Genomic DNA, 24,763 nt, shown 5'->3' on the forward strand with positions numbered 1-24,763 from the left:
GAGCAATAGTCAACATGGTTTCTGTAAAGGGAAATCGTGTCTTACTAATCTATTAGAGTTCTTTGAAGGGGCCAACAAACATGTGGACAAGGGGGATCCGGTGGACATAGTGTACTTAGATTTCCAGAAAGCCTTTGACAAGGTCCCTCACCAAAGGCTCTTACGTAAATTAAGCTGTCATGGGATAAAAGGGAAGGTCCTTTCATGGATTGAGAACTGGTTAAAGGACAGGGAACAAAGGGTAGGAATTAATGGTAAATTCTCAGAATGGAGAGGGGTAACTAGTGGTGTTCCCCAAGGGTCAGTCCTAGGACCAATCCTATTCAATTTATTCATAAATGATCTGGAGAAAGGGGTAAACAGTGAGGTGGCAAAGTTTGCAGATGATACTAAACTGCTCAAGATAGTTAAGACCAAAGCAGATTGTGAAGAACTTCAAAAAGATCTCACAAAACTAAGTGATTGGGCAACAAAATGGCAAATGAAATTTAATGTGGATAAATGTAAAGTAATGCACATTGGGAAAAAATAACCCCAACTATACATACAACATGATGGGGGCTAATTTAGCTACAACGAGTCAGGAAAAAGTTCTTGGAGTCATCATGGATAGTTCTCTGAAGATGTCCATGCAGTGTGCAGAGGCGGTCAAAAAAGCAAACAGGATGTTAGGAATCATTAAAAAGGGGATAGAGAATAAGACTGAGAATATATTATTGCCCTTATATAAATCCATGGTACGCCCACATCTCGAATACTGTGTACAGATGTGGTCTCCTCACCTTAAAAAAAGATATTCTAGCACTAGAAAAGGTTCAGAAAAGGGCAACTAAAATGATTAGGGGTTTAGAGAGGGTCCCATATGAGGAAAGATTAAAGAGGCTAGGACTCTTCAGCTTGGAAAAGAGAAGACTAAGGGGGGATATGATAGAGGTATATAAAATCATGAGTGATGTTGAGAAAGTGGATAAGGAAAAGTTATTTACTTATTCCCATAATACAAGAACTAGGGGTCACCAAATGAAATTAATAGGCAGCAGGTTTAAAACAAATAAAAGGAAGTTCTTCTTCACGCAGCGCACAGTCAACTTGTGGAACTCCTTACCTGAGGAGGTTGTGAAGGCTAGGACTATAACAATGTTTAAAAGGGGACTGGATAAATTCATGGTGGCTAAGTCCATAAATGGCTATTAGCTAGGATGGGTAAGAATGGTGTCCCTAGCCTCTGTTCGTCAGAGGATGGAGATGGATGGCAGGAGAGAGATCACTTGATCATTGCCTGTTAGGTTCACTCCCTCTGGGGCACCTGGCATTGGCCACTGTTGGTAGACAGATACTGGGCTAGATGGACCTTTGGTCTGACCCAGTACAGCCGTTCTTATGTTCTTAATGTTTGCTCTGAATACTGTGTTGGTGCCTCAGTGTCCCCTATGCAGTTCTTAATATCTAGGTGGTGGAATAAGGGTGTGTGGTTGCTGCAGAGCAAGGGGCCAGTGCACCTAAATGCCTGGCACTCTGTCACCTAGCAACTAATGGCCAGGCCCTTCCCCTCTGCAAGGGGATGCTAAAGGTGTGGGAGAACAAAGAGGTCAGGTGACCTCCTGGCCCGGGAAAGAAGGTGGGGCTGGAGGGGTTTTCAGTCTGGAGCTGGATGGGGACGAGGAGTGAGGGCAGACGTGGGGGTCTGGCTCACTGCCCCCCAGAATGGACCCAGCCGAGGGGTCCAGTTCGCGGTACCAAGCTCTGTTTTAGACCCTGTTCCTGTCATCGAATAAACCTCTGTGTTACTGGCTGGCTGAGAGTCACGTCTGACTGCAAAGTGGGGGGGCAGGACCCTGTGGCTTCTCTAGGACCCCGCTGGGGCGGGCTCGCTGTGGGAAGCGCACGGAGGGGCATATGCTGAATACTCCAAGGAGAGACCCAGGATGTGAAGCCGTATGAGCTTCTTGCCCTGAACAAGGGCTCCAAGGGAGAGAAGGCTCCCCAAAGGCCTGACTGTCTTGGTGGGGAGCAGTTCTGTAGTACGTTTCCTTTTATAGGAACTTGCTGTGCAAAGGTGATTTCAGGAAAAAGTCCGTTTGGAGGTTGTTGCTATTTCCTTGTGCAGAAGAAAGTAGCTTCTGAGTATTAGCGTGCTGTTCTCTAACATCACAACAACGTGTCACTTCATACTACACATAAATGCAACAGGGGAGTGGCAAGACTTTCTGTAGAAAGTTGGAGTAAATTCCTAAGAGTTGAATCTCTACAAAGCTTTCATAGTTATTTAACTAAGAGATTCTAATTAGAGCATGGCAAACAAGAGAGCTCCCTTCCACATCTTTCAAAGCTGCGCATGCAAGTCTGAAAAGCCTATTGCAGGAAATATGAGCAGTGTGTTAACAACCCACCCCAACATTGCACACTTGTACCGGCTTTTCCTTTTCGCAAACATTTTTACATGAACTTCTAGCTCATGACTTACTGGGACAGCAGGGAAAGCGGCCTCATCTCCTCCTTCAGTTTCATTGGAAGTTACGGTTTCTTCCAAAGCCTGAGGTTCCTCTCCAGTCTGTGGTACATGTGGACCTGCCTGATGGAGATACTGCAACTGCTGGTGACTATGGCTATATGAACTGTAGAGAAAAATCAAGACACACACACGGGAGTTAAAACTTAATGGAAATATTCTTAAATTATACTTCTTTTGGAAATGTCCTTACATATGTTTGCAGAAGTGCTATTTACCTATTGTTTAGTATCATGCCATTTTAAAAGCTTATTTTCCACTTATTTGTAGTACAATGTTTTGTAAAGAAATGTATACTCACTTACTGGGACACATAGGAGAAATTGCCATAGCTCTGATAACATCTCTTCCCTGGATCAGGGTACAATGATATCTGAGGGCCAACCATGTTGTTCCTGTTTGTAAATCGGGCAGAACCCCTAAGTTTAAAGGGTAAAATATATATATATATATATATATATATCCAGCTACCAAGAAGCGCCTACAGATTATCTCAGATGAAACTCACCTGTAGAATCATCTATTAAATATCTGAAGATTAGCTAGGGCTAAAGCTGTGGGATCCCGAACAGGGAATGAATACTGGTCTTTATTAAGATTCATACCTGGGCATTCTATATCCCCTGCCATGCCTCGGAGGACGGTAGTGACCATAGGATGCTGTATTCCTAGAAGTTTGAGAGTAATTAAATGGAGAAGGGTGACCTGAAGGAACATTGTGCTGTAGCCGGGGTGGAAGAACTGTCTGACTCCGATTATAAGCCATTGTCATGTAAGCTTCTTTCCCACGGACTCTCTTAAACGGTCTCTTCCATGATTTCATATCCATTCCTGCAATTTCAAAGAAGCACAGGAAAAAAAATAATGGGGGTGCAAGTGGAAAAGAGAAGTTAGACCAATTAAACATCTGTACGGATCTACGTGACTGCCTTAAATGGAGAAACAACAAACTCCAGAGGTGCATTCAGATTACAAAGTAGTGCTAGTCAATTTCTTATGAGAAATTCTGTAAGTTAATATTTGCATATGGAGTTGGGGGCGGGGGGAAGTCACCCACCCAGAAAAATGCAACCAAATGTGTAATCTTATTAAAATACTAATTTAAGTCTTAAGAGGTAGATGAGCAGAATGTTTAATTAGCTTCGTACGCACAGAGTGGCCTCCCAATTTTGGCTAGGCCAAGCCAGTACTCATCATTCAAACCCCTCCCTTAAGACCTTACTTTGTGATTCCCATGGGGAACGAGTCGTTTCCTCATCGTTTCCTCCTCTTTGACTGGGAACCCCTTTCCAGGCAGGGTCAGGAGTCACTTGTGTCACTGGTTTAAAGTTTGCCAATGGAACAATATACCTACATGAAAAATACTAGTGTAAGTAGTGCCCAAGGAATGCATGCTAATGCAGGTCAGTGCCACGTTAGACAAAAAACACTGCCATCAAGTGTGAGCAGCTCTTACTAAACAGACTTTTCTTTATTTAAGAAGCTCATAAAAATAAAGACATATATTTCTAAACTATGTACATCTGTGTTAGCCAAAGCCAGGGGACAGTTTAAATATAGCTTTTTTAGCCTTCCAACCCATGTGTATAGTAACCCTACTTGAGATTTCTCAGAGCTAGATGAGGGCAAAACAAAAGACTCCCCTGCTATAGACATGTAACTTGCATCGATGGCAACGCCATCCTTTAGAGACAGATCCAGTGTCAGAGGCAGAATCATCCCCGGAACAGCACTAGTAACATGCATAGTAATGTAAAATGTGTACACTAGTCAATGCCCCCCCCTACTTTTTAAAATTTGGATCCCAGCATTGTCTTGGCTTTCAGATACTAGCTAGCTACTCTCAGGATTGTTTTTAATTTATCTTTAATCCAGTCTTTAACTCCTGCACATTCTTTCACTCAAGGGCACACTGCAATACCCGTCACTTATAACGTGCACATAGCACCAGAGTTGGGCTTTTTAATCTTACAGATAACAATCCAGACAGATCATCAGAGGTAATTTTGGGACGTCCCAACAAGAGGCATTTTTGCTAGAGGTATGACATTGATTGTATGGCATTTACAAAACTCCCCAAAGTAAGGGGGAGGGGCAAGGAGAGAACTTGAATGAGAGTTGTCAGAATGAACTTCAAGGACTAAAGGCAACCTGCTATTTAGCTGTGATGTAAGTCCCACTCCTAAGAAGTTCTAGAACCCAGTTGTATAGACTCATTGTTCACCATGATCTCAGCCCAACAAGCAGGAGACTCTTCTGCATGGTAATTAGATTATACTGGAATGTTTTCAGTGAAAATCCAAGAGGTATTACCCCTGCCATCTGCTACCAGTGGAATGGTAGCTACTGCCATGCTGTTAAACTGGTAAGGAACGGGGTCTGGTTTTTATCTTATATTTTGAAGAGAAACTGAACCCAGAGTTTCAAAACATTCCGACAGCCACAATTTAAATGCCTGTTGGGAGAGAGGTGTGTATGTGCAGACTCACTTACTTTTCTGCCAGCTCTTCAATGAACACGGCCACCATGTTGTCATCAGGTCCAACTTCCTGGATATGAGCATTGTAGTACTTACCCCCAGGCTCCAGACATACCTGAGGAGGAAATAAAGGGGGGGGGTAGGTAAACCTAAATGGTGACACATTAATGGTGCTCTGGTTCCCCACAATGGTTGGTAACATAGGAGCTGTTTTCATGCTGCTCACATACCACTGAGTTAGCTTCAGAGTCTTGGAATACCTCAGTCCAGCACTCCCCGCCCTACCTGACAGACAGTAGAAGAGTGGGCAGCAGAGGGAGAGAGACTGCAGGAACAGATACAAACAACAACAAGAAAAAGAAGAAGAGATGACCTCATGGATGGAATAAAGGCAGGGAGCGGACAGGTCAGAACCAAAACTGCCTTGTACGATTCAACTACTAAACAGGACCCACTGCACGCACGCACACACAACAAAAAACCCTTATTGTCCATCTTTCATCTCCATTCTGCTGAGGTTCGTATACAGTGCCAGTCACTGTGGCGTCTGTGCATTTCAAGAGTTCAGTCTTAAACACCTCTACTTTCAGGATTTATAGCACTGGTTCCTGGTCAGCTTCCAAGCAGCCTTTCCCATGTACTATCTTGTGCTAGTTTTGAATTTACAGAAAGTTAATTAAAAAAAATCATTCAGATGACCATCATATTTAATAGCTATAATGAGAAAAGAAATCTCTGAAGATCCTATGAGTTCAGATAGTTCTATGACTTAATATACTTTATTTAAAGCAACTTTAATCATTCATCATTACTGAATCTGCTTCAAGTACTAACCTGACACTTGTCTCCTACATAGTACCATCTCCCAGCAAACATGAAGTAATCAGTTTTTTTAAGTTCTACACGAGATCAAAGTGAAAGCTTAAGCTCGGTTCATTTTTTACCCATTACCCAGAATTGCACTCAAGTATTATAGGCTGAAACGAGTGAATTATCTCCTGTATTTTCCTGGACATCATTGTGTGAGCACTCTGAACTACCAAGTAGTCCCTTCCAAGGCTTGAGCACTAGGGAAACGTTGCACTCTCCCCACAACTTGGGATGCCACAAAGCATAATGACAACTCCCATGTGACTGCCAGTAGTCGGGCTCTGGAGGAAGATTGGCATGCAAGACAATCTGGGAGGCACAAAGAAGCCAAAAGCACTTTACAAAATACATATGCAACAAGAGGATCACTTTGCTCATCCCTGAAATTCAGTCTTTTCTGGGACCAGTGTGCAGCAATGCAATATAGAAATGTTGGCCCAGAAACAAAGGATGTCCCTTTCTTCTGAGGGTATGGCTACACTTGCAGCTGTACAGCACTGGGAGTTAAACCTGTCTTCGTACAGCTGTGTAGGGAAAGCGCTGCAGTCTGGCCACACTGACAGCTGCCAGCGCACTGTCGTGGCCACATTTGCAGCATCTGCAGCGGCATTGGGAGTGGTGCATTATGGGCAGCTATCCCAGCATTCAAGTGGCTGCAACGTGCTTTTCAAAAGGGGGTGGGGTGGAGTGTGACAGGGAGCGTGGGGGAAAGAGAGAGAGAGAGAGAGAGAGTGTGGATTTTTGGAGCTGACACTCTGTCAGCAGCTGCCTTGCAAGTTACAACCCCCTCCCGCACCCCTCTCTCACTCACTGAAAGCACCAGATAAGCAGCCTCCCTGACACGGACCCCCACTCCCATCCCTCCCTCCTGCACGCCGCACTGCTTCTCTCCTCAAGCCCCCTCTCTTCAAGCAAACACTAGCTGTGGGTGTTCCAAAGGGAGCTCATTCACAGCAAACAGGAGCTGTGTTGGTTTTTTTTGATAAGCAGCTCCGGGAGCCCAGAGTTCACAACAAAACAAACAGAGGCACCACAACAAAACAAAGAGCGTAATCTTTACTTAAAAGCATTATGGGAAGCTTCCAGAGGTCAGTTACAGCGTAGTAAGATTACTCCCTGTTTACACTGGCACCCCAGAGCTGCAGCACCAGCGCTGTTCTTTATTCCTCTCGTCGAGGTGGAGTACATGCAGCGCTGTAGCCAGGGAGATACAGCGCTGTATGTGCCTTGCCAGTGTGGACAGGGAGTGAGTTACAGCGCTGTAAAGCCACCACAAGCGCTGCAACTCTCCAGTGTAGCCAAGGTCTGAGTCAGCAGTGAGGCTATGGCTTCACTGCATACCACCTGCAGTGGTGCGTAGGGTATGTGTAGCTACACATCAGTGAAAAGCAGGCTGCATCCACACAGTGGCACGTAGCTACATGTGTCAGTGAAAAGCTCTGGCAGGAGGGAAGTGCCAGGGTCTGTCTCCACTACCGCCCTCCTGCCAGAGCCTTTCCCTGCTGTGAGAAAAGGCTCTGGCAGGCTGTTGCAGCAGAGAAAGGCTCCTGGAGCCTTTCTCTGCAGCGAGCAGAGAGACAGGAGAAGCACTGCTTGTGCAAGTACACACACACCAGGTTCAGGCAGGTCTTCACTCTACTTGCCTAAGCAGTGCCTCATTGTCTACACTGCTAGAAATACACATGCTAGAGGTGTGTGCAGTGTATCTACTCCACACCTCACCAAAAGGAGCAGGCAGTGTAGCTGTACTGGGAGTCGAAAGCCCAGCCTGGCTGATGGAAGAGATGAAAACACCAAATGCTGACCAGTTGTGATCATTTTGTAAGGCGGGATGGGATGTAGCTGGATAATTGTAATCTACTTAAATCTCCCTGACAGGGAAATTCTGAAAAAGTTATTCTTCCTTTATCACTCCCAAAGTGTCTGTATAGTGCTGTTGCACACTGGGAACTGGCTGCTCTGTTTAGTCCCAGGAATGGACTGAATTTCTGTGATGAGCGAAGTGAACCTAGTGTTGCATTCATGATTTGGGATTCTTTGGCGTGTAAGATGAGATGTGGGGAGAGAGGGTAACATTTCCCTAGTGCTCAAGCCCCTGGAGAGCTGGAGAGGAAGGGACCACTTGTCTCATTTGACAGTTCAGAGTGCACACTAACCGACCCCGCTCCTTTACTGTTACTCTGAACCCAAACACGTTTATGGACCTTTGTGCAGACACTGCTACCATAAAGTAAAAAAATAATGCCCCCATTTTACATCTGAACACTATCTGAAAATAGTGTTACAAGACGATACTCTGCTATTGCACTTAGCTTTCCTGAATCCCCCTATATTCTAGTCCAGAACCAGTATGTTTTTCTCAACAGATCAGATTTCAGGAGCATGATGGACATCATAGAAGACTGGAAGTACTCTAATGGTTGCTTAGAGATGAAAAGAAGAAGTCTCTGGCTGGTAACAGGATGTATGCTCCACGGATATGTTTGCTGGGTTAGATAATGCCCTTTACTTTTCAGGTATGTGGCTATCTGCTCAAGCCTCTGTGCAGGTCCAAAATACTTGTAAATCAGTCAATAAAACAACCTCATTGAGCCTCAATAACTTTTACTTTTAGCCAGGAATTTATAGCATATATACAACGTGTTTTTTTGGGTACCTTTTCTGCTGTCTAACCAAACTTCAAACTCTACATTTCGATAGACCCCAGGGTCCAGGGCTTTTAGCACTCTATAGGCAAAAGGCATCTTTGGAGGATTTTCTGGACGCTAAAACAGAGTTAAAATGGACTACAATTAAAAGCGTGCCATATATTCACAACACTTTCCTTTCCTTGCAGAGGGTATAATTATTTTAAACAAGCATATGCACTTTGTCTTCCCTGCCTCTTTCAGTTCCACTAGGACAGGCAATTAGTTTGCTTCAAGTAGAGAAGCAAAGAAGAATATGAACAAGTCTTTAGGTATTATGGCTTCTGAGGCTCGTGGACAAAGCAAATAACTTCAACATGATCTCTATTTAACCACGGACTCTATACTGAGCTGTTTGATTTCAGGATAGAAAGTTTTTAGTGACAAGGTAAAAATAGGTAAGGAAACTAACTAGGGGCTGACATTCAGAAGTGGCTGACCACACAACTTCAAATCAAAGTCAATGAGTGTGTGTAATATATATTACACACACACACACAGGCTCCTTGAATGTTAGCTAGAGCAGTGTTTTGAGCCAGGCCTGGTAAAATGGAAGAGCAGCACTGTTCATGTGCCTAAAATAAAATTAGATTAAAGAAGATAAATTAGATGGTTTCTAAATTAGAGTCCAGATGAGGGATTGTTTGCCAAATTTTGTTTTTAAGCTAGCTAGAGAACAAGAGAGTCTTATCTCATAAAAAGCTTATTTCTGAGAGGCTCAACAATTAATTTCGAAGACGAGATAAAGAATACCAGAGCTAAAAACGAAACATGCACATGTAAGCCTGGGGATTTACACCTGTTTTATTTCCTGAACAGCAGCATTTAGAATAGGAAGGGCTGATTCAACCTTAATCACAGTATCAAACACTAATGAGAAAGAATTGAAGGCTTCTCCCTTAATTGCCAAACCTTTGCCTCTTCAGTGCCTTGTCCGAGTTTATCTTCAGGTGGATTGTCAGTATTGTTGCCTTCCCAGTCTTCCTCTCTAAGCAATTTAAAAATAGGATTACAAAATACAGAGCAAGATTTCTGACCAGCACTGAAATCAACAAGATCAAAGTGGCTGAATGACCTTACAGAAGAATTATGGTGCCATCAAGTGATAAGATGCAAGCCAGAACTGAACACTATTTAATGTAGTACAAATATGAAGTTGTGCACCTGCAACACTCAAACACACTAAACCTTTTTCTGATTGTAAATAAAATGCTCTCCCCCGCACTCCAACCCCTTCAATTCAGGTCTTTCATGCAATAGCAGCTAACACTGTTTTATGTTTAAGGAAAGGTCAGCCCCATTCCATTCTGCAAACTTGAACACTCCTTCAGTTGTTCCACTCATGGGCATTATGGAGTCCCCCCACCCTTATTTTTTATTTTATTTTTTTTAAATCTTAGACACCCTTGTTAAGGAGTCCTTAAGTGACAAAATGTTTAAGAACTGCCAAAGCCTGCAACTTAAGTTGAGTTCTTTCTGGCTTGCACTTCATCACCATTAATAAGGTCAAATGTTGTCCTCTCATCTGTACAATCCCATTGGTTCCTACTCCATCAGAAATAAACGGGCTCCACAGTGGCACTGCAAATGAGGGCAGGGTTTGGTCCTAAACTTAGGGCATAGTTTTGTTAACGATGTACAAGCCAGAATAGAATCCAGCTCACTTTCTCATAGTATTAGCAGTCTTGCTGCTGCCATACTAATAGGAATTAAAGTAGCATAATTGTTTCTCGCTAAAGGAAGCCAATGTTTCTGCTTACTTGTGAATTGTTCAGTAAGAAAGTGCCAGTTGACTATAGCCAGTGGGAGAGGTTGCTGCTCAACCACACGTCACTTCCCAGTCCCAGGGAAAGCATGCTGCTTTTTCCACAATATGCTCAGACTCTGGCTCGGTACCAGGACATTGGAGAATGAAGGCAGATGTTCCACGTGGCAGCTCAGAAAACAACTGGTAGGCTAGTCTCTCCCCCCCGCAAAAAAAAAACCCCACCTTTAAGTGATCAGTTACCATTCACAGGATATTTTGTTGTTAAACTAGTACCTCTTTTCTGATGAAGTGTTGGACCCTTCCTTGGGAAGGCAATCAAAGTTTGCATCCTCACTGCCAACAGAGGCACTGTTTCTGTTCTTTTTGCCCCACTTCGAAACATGTCAACTGCAGTTCTCAATTCCTCCTTCTCCACGCCAAACACATCTTTGTACAGGATCTCGTACAAGACAGCTGGGAAAACAAAGCACACAGAACCCAATGATCTGGCACCGAGTCAAAACAAAGAACACCTGGAGTCTGATAGGTGACCTTAGAGTGGCGGATGTGCTCATTGTGGACTTCCACCACATACCAATTACACTAAACGCCATTCAAAATGGTTAACGAGCTTTCCACTTTCTTCTCCCTTCAGTACCCCTCTCCTCCCAAGAAAGACCACAATGTTGAGAAGTACTTCAAATACACTATTTGTAATGGAAAGAGTAAGAGAGTTATTTTACCCTGACAAACAGCAGCATCTGCCTGAAATTGTTTTGTATACACAGAGTCGTAATGGGAGTCACCGGAACACAGCAAGATCTTGAAGAAAAAAAAACCAAAAAGCTTTGAGGAAGAAATCAAAGAAAACTAAACATGTTCTAGCTCAAGACTACAACTCCTTTACTCATTCTAAGGCCAGTGCTTTAACTCACTGTCCAAACAATGGCGGTGCTTAGTATAAATACAAACGGAGTGTTAGAAACAGAGTTGATCCCTATAGAAGAGATTGTAGCAGGTATACAAATAAGTTTGTCTATTACCCCCATGGATACTCTTTAGTCATCTCATGAACTGTTAAAGGTCAAATATGAGAGACTTTTCTGAGAGTCAGCTACCTTATGACCAACTAATGGTCTAGACGCTAAATGCCAATCACTCTTACATTTCAAATCCCCAAACTGCAAAAACTTATTGGCCCACTAGTATCAAACTAGAGGAAAAGCTAAATACAGAACTTTCCCTACACCCTGTAATTGTGTCAAAACCTCAAGTGGGTTTAGACTATTTACCACTTTACATAATGCAAACCCCACAAAAAAAAATCAAGCTAATTAATTTTTATCCAGGAAGGGAAAAAAAAATACACCCCAAAAATCTCCTCTGCTCACTTTTGGGGGAGGGAGAAGAGTGCCCTTTCTTCACCCATATATTTGTTTAATCTTGACACCTTCACTTTGCTCATTAGCAACTCAATCCAAGTGTCTCATTCTAGCTAGATTATAAAAAATAGCCACAGGGAACTGTATTGGAAAAGAGAAGACTAAGGGGGGATATGATAGAGGTCTATAAAATCATGAGTGATGTGGAGAAAGTGGATAAGGAAAAGTTATTTACTTGTTCCCATAATACAAGAACTAGGGGCCACCAAATGAAATTAATAGGCAGCAGGTTTAAAACAAATAAAAGGAAGTTCTTCTTCACGCAGCACACAGTCAACTTGTGGAACTCCTTACCTGAGGAGGTTGTGAAGGCTAGGACCATAACAGCATTTAAAAGAGAATTGGATAAATTCATGGTGGTTAAGTCCATAAATGGACATTAGCCAGGATGGGTAAGGAATGGTGTCCCTAGCCCCTGTTGAAGTTAGCTTTGGTTTTGTTTTTTGAGTGGGCAAAAAGTGCAGACACTTCACTGGAGTTACAAGAGCAAAATGGAAGTGACAAGCTCATTCGAACGGAGTGAAATTAGAGCCATCTAGGAGTGGAAGGGTAGAAAATTGGCTCTCATTTCCTTACCTTGTCTTCAAAGCCATTGTTTGTAGCACAAGCGGGTGGCCGTCCAGGGTTCTGGTACAGAATAAAGTCTCGGCTAGGCAAGAAGGGGAAAAATCAAGAGAATTGAGAGAGAGCAGGCGTTTAATGCAAGTGCTTGTTGTGAAGATATCGAAAGGAATAATTTGGAGAATCCACTGTTGGTTAATAGAGAGAATGGGAGCAGAATATTTTTCCTAACAAGTGAATGCCGACATTAGTTATTGCTTAAATTTAAAGACTGATTGCTCTGATAGTGAGGCAATTAACCCTTAACAAATTAGTTCCCGAACGGGTTAAAAACCTCAGTACAGGATGCCATTAGAACCTTGTAGAAATCTAATTGTTCATTTTGGACTGGAACAGGATGCAGAGTGTTTTAACGTCTCTGCCAGTAGACTCCTAAACTGTTTGTCCAGAAGTGGCAGTTTTTTTTTTTTTAGCAAGACAGACAGTGCCTGCGGCAGATGCACATGTCAGTTGAAATGATAATTTATTTTAAATGCATTTCTAGGCATGTACACCGAGCAGCACGTCTCACTTCCTGAATTTTCAAGGCCACCTCATATAGCGAGCACAGAGTTTTACTTTTGTGTTGGCAGTTAACTTTTACAGCCAGCATTAGATGTTTCCAGTGCACACAACTTCACATCATTTCACACACTTCCCATCAGTAAGTCTCTCACTGTAGACTTTTTTTTAAAGAGTTTAATAGTTATGAAAAATGCCAAATAGACATCATTAGAGATCGAAGCCCTCTGATAATTCACAGAGCCAGTATTGCCTGGGCAGCAGCAATGAAACCTCCAGTAGTCGGGGTTAGCTCAATCTCGATGGCCACCAGGTCTTTGTCCTCTTGGGAGACTTACCTAGGATGCCAATTCAGTACATTTCAGGACGTGGGATCCTCTTTACCTGGCATTGGTCTGCAGCCACCCATTCATGTAATAAATATTGACCGGCAGTCACTCCTAAGCCAAGCTGGCCTCAAAGCTAGACGATCATAATGATCCCTCCTAGCCTTAAAAATCTATTAATCAAGAGATTCTGGGCCCCACAGCTAGTACCCTTAAACATCCAAAGCCCATTACAAAATTAATTTTAATTTAAAATAAAAAAGGAAGAGACTTACTTATACATCAGTGATAGAGCGCTTATTTCCAGTTGGCCAGCCCTTCCCTATGTGTATACAAATATTTTGAGATCATGTTAGAAGGTACGAAAATAACTGTTCTTCATCAAACATGGAGTAGAGCTGAGCACCGAGCCTGCCCTGCAGTCCCTGGAACGCTATACTGGTTCTCTATATGCCATTAATTCAGCTAGTCAACATTTTTCATGATTTTTTTTTAAAAGCATTTTCTGACCAGCTCTAACTACTGTGTAAAATTCTTAGCCCCTATCTTTAAAGCTCTAAAAGACTCAAACCAAGCTCTACAAAGGAGCATAGGCATGCGTACAGGGTGTGCCCAAGCACACCTTAATGCAGGGGTGGGCAAGCTCGTCCTGCCCGGCCCGCCTAAGCTCCTGGCCAGGGAGGCTCCCCCCTCATCCCCCGGCACCTCAGCGCTCCATGTCCAGGAGCAGCCCTGGACAGTGCGGCAGCAGCGTGGCTCCGGCGGGACGTGAGCTCCTGCTGCATGGAGCCATGTGGTCAGCCCTGATGGGCCGAGCGGCAGGAGCTCCTGGACATGGCTTGCTGAGGCTCCAGGAGAGGGGGGAGGCGGGGGTAAGCGGCATGGTAAGGGGCGGGGAGTCCCGGGGACAGTCAGGGGACAGGGAGTGGGGGGGTTGGATGGGGCAGAGGTTTGGCCGGGGGAGAGGTGCGTTCAGGGGATGGGGAACGGGGGGTTGGATTGTGGGAGTCCCGGGGGTCTGTCAGGACTCAGCCGGGGGGTGGATAGGGGTCAGGGCAGTTAGGGGACAGGGAGCAGGGGGAGGTGGGGTCTTGGGGGTGTGGTCAGCAGACAAGGAGCAGGACAGGTCGGAGATTCTGAGGGGGGCAGTTGGGGGCAGGAAGTGGGTGGGGGTCGGATAGTGGGCAGGGCCAGGCTGTTTGGGGAGACACAGCCTTCCCTACCTGGCCCTCCATACAATTTTGGAACCCTCGGGCCATAAAGTTTGCCCACGCCTGCCCTAATGTCTCAAAAAAATGGCTTTGCGTTTTAATTTAAATCGCATGATACTCTATATAGAAAGCTCACGTTCGCTCGCAGCATGCGTCCCCACTGCTGTGGCACCGCATTACCATTGGTCCTCCCCTCCGACTATGATTCTAGAAAATTCTTTGACCTAGATCAGTGGCCGCGTCAGGCGTGCCCAGCACAGTGTCTACAGTATTTGTAATCTTTGTCGCGTGTACTCTACTGAAATAGCATAACAAGCCCGTGGCTTTATGTTTTAATTCAATCGTATGACACCTCCTTTTAATTTTAAAATACGGATCAGTTCGTTGTTAAGAGAAGAAGAGGAGCAGACAAGCTGTTCATGTGAAAGCGCCTTTTCGAGACTAGCACATGTAAAAAACAAACTAAGAAGTGCACTGTCCCAACAGCGCCGCAACTCATGATTTTGTACAATGAACAAGAATTGGCTGTGTCAGTTAATTACAATGATGTGACTGAGGAATTTAAGTCCATACCACCTGGTGAGCGACGGCTCATTCTCTAGGACAGGAAGATGAAGAAACCTTAATCTGTTTTGGTCACTTTGGGTTAGCTCATTATCTGGTTAAACATCATGAAAATTGACTGCATCTTTGTATACGCCTGGTTATCACTACAGCAAAAATGTGGTATTTTGTGTCTCATTTTAAGTAAAGTTTAGTTGTTAATTTTTTTTAATTAAGTTTAGTTAAGTTTTAGTTTCTTTAGTTTGTTTGATGAATAAAAATAACATCCTTATGATTGAGTATTCAATAAATGTTTGCCTTTAAAATAAAATTCCCTGGGTGCGCACCCTAATGAAATGTGCTGCGCACGCCTACGCAAAGGAGTAAATCTGAATATACTTCCCTCTGCAATAACAGTGTTTTATAGTGAAAAGGAGAAGGGTCTACTCCTCAATCCTTACAAGTTAGTGGTAAGTGTAAAACCTCTCAGAGGCTGCCTTAAATATTTGTGGGCATTGAAGAAAACCCAACAAGGGGTGGGAGGAGAGAATCAATGTGAAGTGATGATGTACCCCTAAAATACTTAAGTTCCATCTTTTTTTAAATTCTGATTCTTTCTGCATCTGGAAATTTGTAAAATATGAGGATTCCTGAAGAGAAGATCACAGACATGGGACAATTAAGTATTCAAGTTTTGGCCCAATAATCCTGCGCAAAGTTGCAGCTAAACTCTACTAGCTAGACCAGAGGCAGTCTCAAATATATTTTTAAATATTTATTTGATAAACATGCTAAATTTGCTTTAGATACTGTTGTATCCTGCTCATGTTCACTAGTTAAAAATCTTCAAAGAAACAGTAAGTATAAAGGGTGTGCTCACCCCTGCGGCGCCTCCTGCTGGTCATTGGGAATTAGCTCTTTTCCAGACCAGAGCACCCGCTACAGGCTGGTGTCCTGCTGCCGCTGGCCTCCATGTCCCTCCCAGACCCCGGTGCCCCTTTACCCTGGGATGCTGCCCCCGGCAGTAACCCCCCACACTCTGCCTCTGGGTCTCCCCTTCCTGGGGAAACCCCAACCCACTATCCCTATCTTGCCTTATTCTGGGCTACTGCCAGTCATCACCAAGCCCCCACTCCCGGGGCAGACTGCAGTGTAAAAGCCACTCATCCTAGGCAAGAGGGTTCGGGCCTGCTGTCTTCCCCTGCCACCCAGTACCTTTTTAGGCCTTGATATCAGGCCTGCAGCCTGGGATGTCACCAGGCCTGAGCTCCCCAGCTCCACCTGCTCCTTCCCCAGCTCCACCCTCCATACCATCAGCCAAACCAGGCCCTACTCTCTCCCAGCCTGCCTGAGCGCCTGGCTCAAAGCCTTTTACAAGGCCAGCTACGGTCTGATTGGGGCATGGCCCAGCTGTGGCTGCTTCCCCGTCAGCCCAGCCTTAGGCTCCCCCAGGGCTGTTCCAAACCTTTTAAGGCAGGAGCAGGTGACCACCCTGCTACAGTAAGAAAGCAGGGTTCCCCCACAAAAAACTGGGAAAAATGCAAAATTTGTCAAACATTTGCTATGAATTATGCACCCAATTTTGTAACAGCCTTTTAAAGGTCCAGGCTGACAGGACCAAAGTTTGGTTCCCTCAGCTGAAATTACATTGTTGTGGTTTGACAATGCCTCTCTTTTGCCCATAAGCAAGAACCAAGGCCCTGTTCCTGCCATCAGATCTGGAGTCCTACTGCACCCACGCAACGTCCTACTGAAATCAAGAGAGCTCTGTTCAGGCGCATGTGGATCTGACAGCAGGACTGAGGTACAACAGAAACAACATTCAAACCCACATTCCAGCAAACATCATGAGCTTTTTGGGCTCAGCCTCAGGAATACGAATCTGGCCTTACCTCTGGATCTCCCAGCCATTCCAGATATTCTTCAAATGATCCTTCCACATACTTAAAAAGAAAAGATAGAACTGATTTAATTAGATGCATATCATTATTCAATCTGCTGGAAACATTAAGAGTCAGAATTTGCACTTTGTATTTAAAGAGTTTAGAAGAAAACTGAAAATATTTTTCTTATTACATAGTGCCTAGGTCATGGCTCAGGACTCCATTGTGCTTGGCAATGTACAAACAACAGATGGGCCCTGCTCCAAGGAGCTTACAATCCAAGTCTATATCCGTCTGGTGTCTTAGGGTATGGCTACACTTACGGTTTGCAGCGCTGGTCATCCAGCTGTGTAGGAGCAGCGCTGGTGTGTGGCCACACTCACAGCTACCAGCGCTGGTGTGTGGCCACATTTGCAGCGCTGTTGGGAGTGCTGCATTATGGGCAGCTATCCCAGCATTCAAGTGCACCAACGTGCTTTTCAAAAGAGGGGGGTGGAGGGTGGTGTACTGTGACAGGGAGCGGGGAAGATAGAGAGAGTGGATTTTTGGAGCCAACACTGTGTGTTAGCTTCCTGGATTGGAAAAAATCACAAAATGTTCATGAGCCCTTAGTCTTAACTCTAATTGCAAACAGCCTGCCTCCAACACGGACTCCCCCCTGTTTCACTCACTCCCTGTGGTGTACTGTGACAGGGAGTGGGGAAGAGAGAGATTGGAAAAATCACAAAATGTTTGCGAACCCTAACAGCCTGCATCCAACACTGTTTCCCCTGCCTCTCATTTGATCGTTCACAGCCAGGTACAGATAGCTCCTGTTTGCTGTGATCAGTGTTTGTTTTTTTAGATAAGCAGTTCAACGGAGCGATCGGCTCTGTTTCATTCACTCTCCCTGCCTGCCTCTCATTTGATCGTTCACAGCCAGGTACAGATAGCTCCTGTTTGCTGTGATCAGTGTTTGTTTTTATAGATAAGCAGTTCAAACGGAGCTCCGATCGGCTCCATTCTGTTTCATTCACTCTCCCTGCCTGCCTCTCATTTGATTGTTTACAGCCAGGTACAGAACGGAGCTCCGATCGGAGCTCGTTCACAACAAAACAAAAAGAGAGTAATTTATAAAAGCATTCTGGGATACACCTTATTCCCTGGAGGCCAATCACAGGGCTGGTGTGTGGCCACACTTGATGACCAGCGCTGCAGCACCAGCGCTGGAATCCTTATTCCCCATGCCGAGTGAGGTGTACGGCCAGCGCTGCAGCCAGGGAGTTGCAGCGCTGGAAGTGCCCTGCAGGTGTGGCCACTTACTAATTGCAGCGCTGGTGGAGGCTTTCCAGCGCTGCAAATCGCCAGTGTAGCCATACCCTTAGACAATTGGGGGAGGAAGAAGTACAAAGAAACAATGAGACCATATTGGTCAGCATATAGGCAGTGGTCTTAGCCCAACAGCCTTCAGATTCATAAGGCAAGTAAGTAGCCTTCCTGATCATGAATGATTTCTCCCTTGCCCCCACATTTAGGAACAATTGCATAGGTATGTGCTTAGTAAAGGAGGTAACTTCTTGCTGAAAAGCTGTTTTATCTATATGCACTAGATTGGGGTAGGCAGCCTGCGGCATGCGAGCTGATCTTCAACGGCACTCACACTGCCCGGGTCCTGGCCACCAGTCTGGGGGGCTCTGCATTTTAATTTAATTTTAAATGAAGCATCTTAAACATTCTAAAAACCTTGTTTACTTTACATACAAGAGTTACATTATAAATTATAGACTTATAGAAAGAGACCTTCTAAAAACATTAAAATGTATGACTGCCACGCGAAACCTTAAATGAGAGTAACTAAATGAAGACTCGGCACAGCACTTCTGAAAGGTTGCCGAACCCTGCACTAGATCAAACAGAAAAAAAAAAAAAAGGCAAAGTCAGAATCAGTGTTTCCTCAAACATATTAAGGAAGCCCGTGGGAATGTCTTGTGTCAAACATGAGGTCTGGAAAGTCCAGATATCTCATGCACATGCACAACTAAATGTACAATTTGGTTATCTGGGACTAATACTTTGGTCTGAAAATAGTTTAATGTTAACAATTTGCCCCACCTGCTCCCATGCAGTGCATTGCAGAAGTGACTTTTCAACCATGTTTATTTTTAAATTGCAGGGTAACAATTTTAGCTATTATCGAATTTTATATCTGCTCCTCTAGTTGAAAAGGGATAGCTTAAGGTTGGGAAGGTAGATATCCTAAAATACACAAGTGCAAATACATAGCATTGCTCACCCCAGCCCTTCTTCCTGAGGCCAATCTGTTAAATGCCACATAGTTTTATTGTCTTTTTCTTTTATTGGATAAGACAAAGATCTTGTCTGCTCTGTATGGAAGTTAAAATAGCACAGCAATAATTGTGAGTAGGAACTTGTGCAAGTGCCTGTCACCAAAAAAAATCTCTTATCTCACTATTATGCAGCATGTTCTGAGACCAGCTGGCGGTCTCCCTCCACCCCAATGGTAGCTGCATTTAAGTGGGATCATCTCAATTGATTGGCCTCTTACAGTTGGTCTGGCTACTTCCACCTTTTCATGTTCTCTGTAAATATTTTCTTGCTGTATGTTCCAGTCTATGCATCCGATGAAGTGGGCTGTAGCCCACGAAAGCTTACGCTCAAATAAATGTGTTAGTTTCTAAGGTGCCACAAGTTCTCCTGTTCTTTTTGCGGATACAGACTAACACGGCTGCTACTCTGAAACCTGTCATTAAGTGGGGCATGTCCACAGTGTACAAAGCACTTTAAAATCACTTGATGTGAAAGACTGGTATTATAATACTAAAGAAGCGAGTTTATTGCTTTCAACATCTGTTCTGTGGAGAAAACATTTAGAATTGTTCCCTTAAGATGCAGGGATGAATTAGAGTTCTGATAGCCAGTAGAGTGTTCAGAATGCTCTTCCAGAACCAAGTTGTTTCAAAGGATTCACAGGACCTGTCTATACTGGTAAGTTTACCTGTTGCTGACAACCACTGATCCACCAGTAGCAACAAGTACATTTCCGAATATTCAGTAGTATTGTAACAAACTAAGGCTAGGTATATAAAGGCACCGCAGTTGTTGGCAGGGGTTGAATTTGTGATCTTCTGAATGAAAACCACAGACCTCTACCACTTCCATTATAGTAGAGTCTTCGCTGGGTGAAAATAGTGGTCATCCACTGAAAGTGTGCAGTGACATTTAACCATGGTGTTTTATGTGCTTTAAGAGCCGTGCAGTATTCCACTGTTCTTACAGATGCATGTTTTACTTCAAAACAGAATGTCTGTCTCTCACACACACGAAGATTCAGTTTCACAAGACAGCTTATTAATGTCTATATGGTACTGTAATCACAGTTCCTTAAAGCGAGAGATCAGATGTTTAGAATAAATGTATATTATCTTTTACAAATAAAAATGTTGTGCCATATATTTCCAAGGTTTAAAAACAAATGTAAGTTGACTAGAAACTAATGGACAGTATACAGAGCAAGGCAAATGAGCAAGCATTTTCCCCTCAATTTCTCTAGCTTAAACCTGTGCTTGGTCAAAACATAGACGATAACAACAAAACACAGTACAGTGCCATGTAGGTTTTCAGTGCACAGATCTATGTAAATAATGTTGATGTGTAAACACCCCCATTATTTCCTAAGATTACACACAAAACGTTGCATCCCATAAACACAAGTCTACTTACAACCTCAAAGTTCTGTCGGTTTTCCCTCATAAATGAAACACAAGCCTTCCTGACTTCCCTGTGATGAATCTGACAAGAAAAGACCTAGAAAATAGAGAAGGTGTTAAAAGGCACTGAAACGAAAGGGTTGCAGCTCATTTTAAAAATTGTACTTTTACACTAAGGCTCCTTTTCCATATAGTTCATATCAGTGGCTCTCAACCAGGGGTCCAGGGCCTGCTGGGGGGCGGTGAGCAGGTTACAGGGGGACCGCCAAGCAGGGCCAGCGTTAGATTCACTGGGGCCCAGGGCAGGAAGCTGAAGCCCCACTGAATGGGGCTGAAGGCCTGAGCCCTGCCACCTGAGGTGGAAGCCAATGCCTGAGCAACTTGCATCCAGCATTTATAATGGTGTTAAATATATAAACAAGTGTTACACATTAAGAAAGGGGGGCCCTTGCTATGTGAAAGAGGTCACCAGTACAAAAGTTTGCAAATGGCTGTGATAGACAGTACAACAGGTCTATAGGTTGATTACAACTAACAGTCTATAGAAAGTGATTAATCATTTAATAAAACCCTTTATAAGCTACTCATAAATAGAACCTTTATATATATATAAAAGTGGAGATATACCTATCTCCTAGATGTGGAAAGAACCTTGAAAGGTCATTGAGTCTAGCCCCCTGCCTTCACTAGCAGGATCAAGTACTGATTTTGCCCCCCAATCCCTAAGTGGCCCCCTCAAGGATTGAACTCGCAACCCTGGGTTTAGCAGGCCAGTGCTCAAACCACAGAGCTATCCCTCCCCCCTTTTTGGATACACATCTGTGCCTTCTGTTATTTGTCCATGCATTTGTAAGGGGCAGAACTCAAATTTGCTAAAGGAAAATCAATGATTGTTAATTAGGTAACCACTGGTAGAGTATTAGCCCAAATGCAACCCTTTACCCCAACCTTTGGCAGCTGGGAGAAAAGGTAAACTAGACCCTAGCTACAGCTCGCTTTGCAAAACTAGAACCAACCCCCATTTTGTAAGAGGGAGACCAAAACTGGAAACTTTGATGCAACTCCTGCTGCTCCGGCTTTGGGAATGGAGAGAAAGATGAAGATGTCTGCAAGGTGGATACTTCAAAGCCAAAAATACCAGGTGACACAGAGTCCTGTGGCATCTTCTGGACTAACAGAAGTCCTGGAGCAGGAGTTTTTGTGGGTGAACACCCACTTGGTCAGACGCACGCTTATGCTCCAAGACTTCTGTTAGCCTACAAGGTGCCACAGGCGCCCTTGTCACTTTATACTGCTGCAGCCTAACCCAGCTCCCGCTCTGCTTCAAAATCCAAATGGGGCCTTACCTCAGCCAACCCCAACCCAAGAAAGTAAGTGGGGTTGGACTTGCAAGCTGAGCGGGCACTGTTTATGAGAGAGGGGACCAGAAACGTGGGGGCAGGGAGAGGCGAAGTTATGAACTAGCTGCTAGGGCCGGGGGGGGGGGGACCAGGCAGGCCCAGGGGAGCGGCACAGGCACAAGCCCAGCCCGCAAGGGGGGTGGGGGGGTGAAACTCCTGCTACCTGCTCGGAAACGGCCCGAAAGAGGCAGGAGGCGTCTCGGGCCGTGAGCTTGCGGTACAGCCCCAGGCTGGCCAGATACGCGTCCATGGCGACCTCGTGCACGGACTTCTGGCCGAAGTATTTCTTCCAGACCGGCTGCATCTTCCGAGCGGGGAACTCCTGCGTGTGCCGGGCAAGCGCGCGGGGCCCGGCGAGCCCTCGGGCGAGGCGGCTGCGCTGGCCCCGGGGACTGGCGTGGAGGGGAGACGCCGCTGCGCGCACGCGGCTCCCCGGGAGCCCTGCTGCAGCCAGCGAGCCCCGGAGTCAGTCGGTGCGCGAAGCCCCAGCCATGGCGCTGCTTGGGGGAGTTTATCAAGTCCCCAGAGCTCGCTCTCGGTGCTGGGGGGCTGGTTCTCCGAGTCCTGGCAGCGCTGGCTGCTCCAAGCAGCGGGCGTCGTGCTCAATGCACGCTGCAAGTAGTGTTTCCTGCGCCTGCAGTAGAAGCTAGCTGGGGTCTGCTTTGCACATGTGCGCTAACTTGCCTGCTGGAATGCATCAAAATGTAATCAAGTTTGAACCACAGAGCCCGTCCCAGGCTGTAGTTCCTTGGAATGCCACTCCGAGGTGCTCTGCTTTGGCCTTTGGGGGTGGTTATAGTCCCCTTTCACATCTGCTTCGTAGCAGGTGCAAAGGCGCTTCTGCTCCTTTTCTGCCTAATCCACAGAGCTGCTGCCAATTCAGTTCCACTTAGCCAAGGAGGCAGCAGCGAGGAGAACATGCACATGTAGCTGCTTTACTAGAATCCTGTAGATGTAGTGCAAGATAGAAAAAAGCATTTGGCTTTCTTGTTTATGTTTGGAGGCCCCAATCCTGCAAATCATTGAACTCAGTGGCACTGTTCCCATGGAAAATTCCTCATGTGCAGGTTCAGGGGCCATATGTGTATCTGTGCTTTTTTTTTCTTGAAATGGATTGTTCTTTGACTAAAAGATAAATAAAATACTGGAAACAGATGCTCTCTAGTTCTTCAGCCCACCCCAGGGAGAGAAGGGATTTCTTGCTAGGCTGAGTCCATATTGATTATTTAGAGCTTTTTTTCCCCGATGTGCCTCTATATGACTATAAATAAAATGTGGCATTTTGGGGGTTCAATCCTTCAGTCCCTACTCAGCCAAAAACGCTAAGTAGTTTCATAGGGACTCTGTGCCTTGCAGGAGTTGGGTCTAAAGTGGTAAATATTAACAAAGCCGTGTTTTGTTTGCCAATTTAGGAAGTGAAAATCTCCTGGATGAAAATTTTTGAGGATTAGCAAAATTCACTCTTGTGCCATTGGACAGCAGATAAACTGGTTACAGTGCAGTATTTGAATACAAATTCTTTGATTCTGAAGACAGCTGTCACTTGTGTTTCTCAGGTGTTACTAAGGGGTGTAACTACACATCAAACACCTACATGCAGAGCAAAACAGTATTTAATGGAGTGACATTTAAGACCAATTGCACAATTACCGTACTTGATTATTTAGTAGTAGAAACAAAATATTCTGTGTCGATAATGTCAAGGCTAACAACTCTTACTTAAAAACTGGAGCAGGTTTAATTGTATCTGCTTGACGTTTACAGGACAAAATAATGGTAAATAATTGATGGGTGGTATTGCCAATCGCTCTGGAAAAAAACCCTCTAAAAGCCCGTTTGCTGGCATTTTTGTCTTTCTTACTCTTTTTCCATGCTCCTGTAAGTGCCTATGGTGAGAGTGCTGATGACTTCTATTTATTTGCAGAACAAAACTGCAGGGCAGCGGATGTGGAAGCCTTACACCACACTAACAATGTACCATCACCAGGTGGAAGAACGTTAGTGTGCATGCCTAGTCTATCCTGTGGCTCCTTTTTGATACTACCAGTTGGAGTGGGGATTTTTAATATGTTCTGTGAGGGCCGGTGCGACGACACATTTCGAAACCCTCCCATTTTGCAACCAGTTGCAGTTTCTGCCGCACAACGTAACCATCTGGGCTCCTGCTCAGGACTTGCTGCCGCCTGATCCATGGGGTTGCGAATCAGGAGGGACAGAGTTTGTGGTAAAAAGCACTCATATTCTGCTTCCTCCTGGCTAATGTGCCAAATTGACCTATTGCAGGGCCCTGGGGGGTTCTGCATTTTAATTTAATTTTAAATGAAGCTTCTTACGCATTTTAAAAACCTTATATACTTATATACAACAATAGTTTAGTTATATATTATAGCCATAAAAAGAGACCTTCTAAAAATATTAAAATGTATTACTGGCATGCGAAACCTTAAATGAGAGAGACAAATGAAGACTCGGCACAGCTCTTCTGAAAGGTTGCCGAACCCTGATCTTTTGGATGCTTGAGGCATGCTCTTTCACTTTTTTGTGTGTGAATACATGAATAAGGAGGTAAGGTTTGTGGGTACAGAGCACTCCCCTGACCCCAAGGTGATAACCAGAGTGGTCCCATTCATTTTTTCCACTGGCTTCCTCCTTGATTATTTCCAATGACTTGGCTGCCTATGCACCTGTCACTGGTCCAGGGATGGTTGTGCACCTGTCACCGGTCCAGGGATGGTTGCAAATCTGGAGGGATGGGGTTTGTGGTCGAAAACGCTCACGATTTGCTTCCTCCTGGCTAATGTGCCAAATTGACCTATTGGATGATTGAGGCATGCTCT

General features: G+C 44.6%; 1 pseudogene; it reads right to left on the bottom strand.

Moving 5' to 3' along the window:
- LOC123354619 overlaps positions 1–22,230 on the bottom strand; it is a 72,244-nt pseudogene extending 50,014 nt beyond the window's left edge.
- Positions 22,231–24,763: the final 2,533 nt, after the last annotated feature.

The sequence above is a fragment of the Mauremys mutica genome, chromosome 22 (genome assembly GCF_020497125.1).
Source record: "Mauremys mutica isolate MM-2020 ecotype Southern chromosome 22, ASM2049712v1, whole genome shotgun sequence".
Classification (NCBI taxonomy): Eukaryota; Metazoa; Chordata; order Testudines; family Geoemydidae; genus Mauremys; species Mauremys mutica.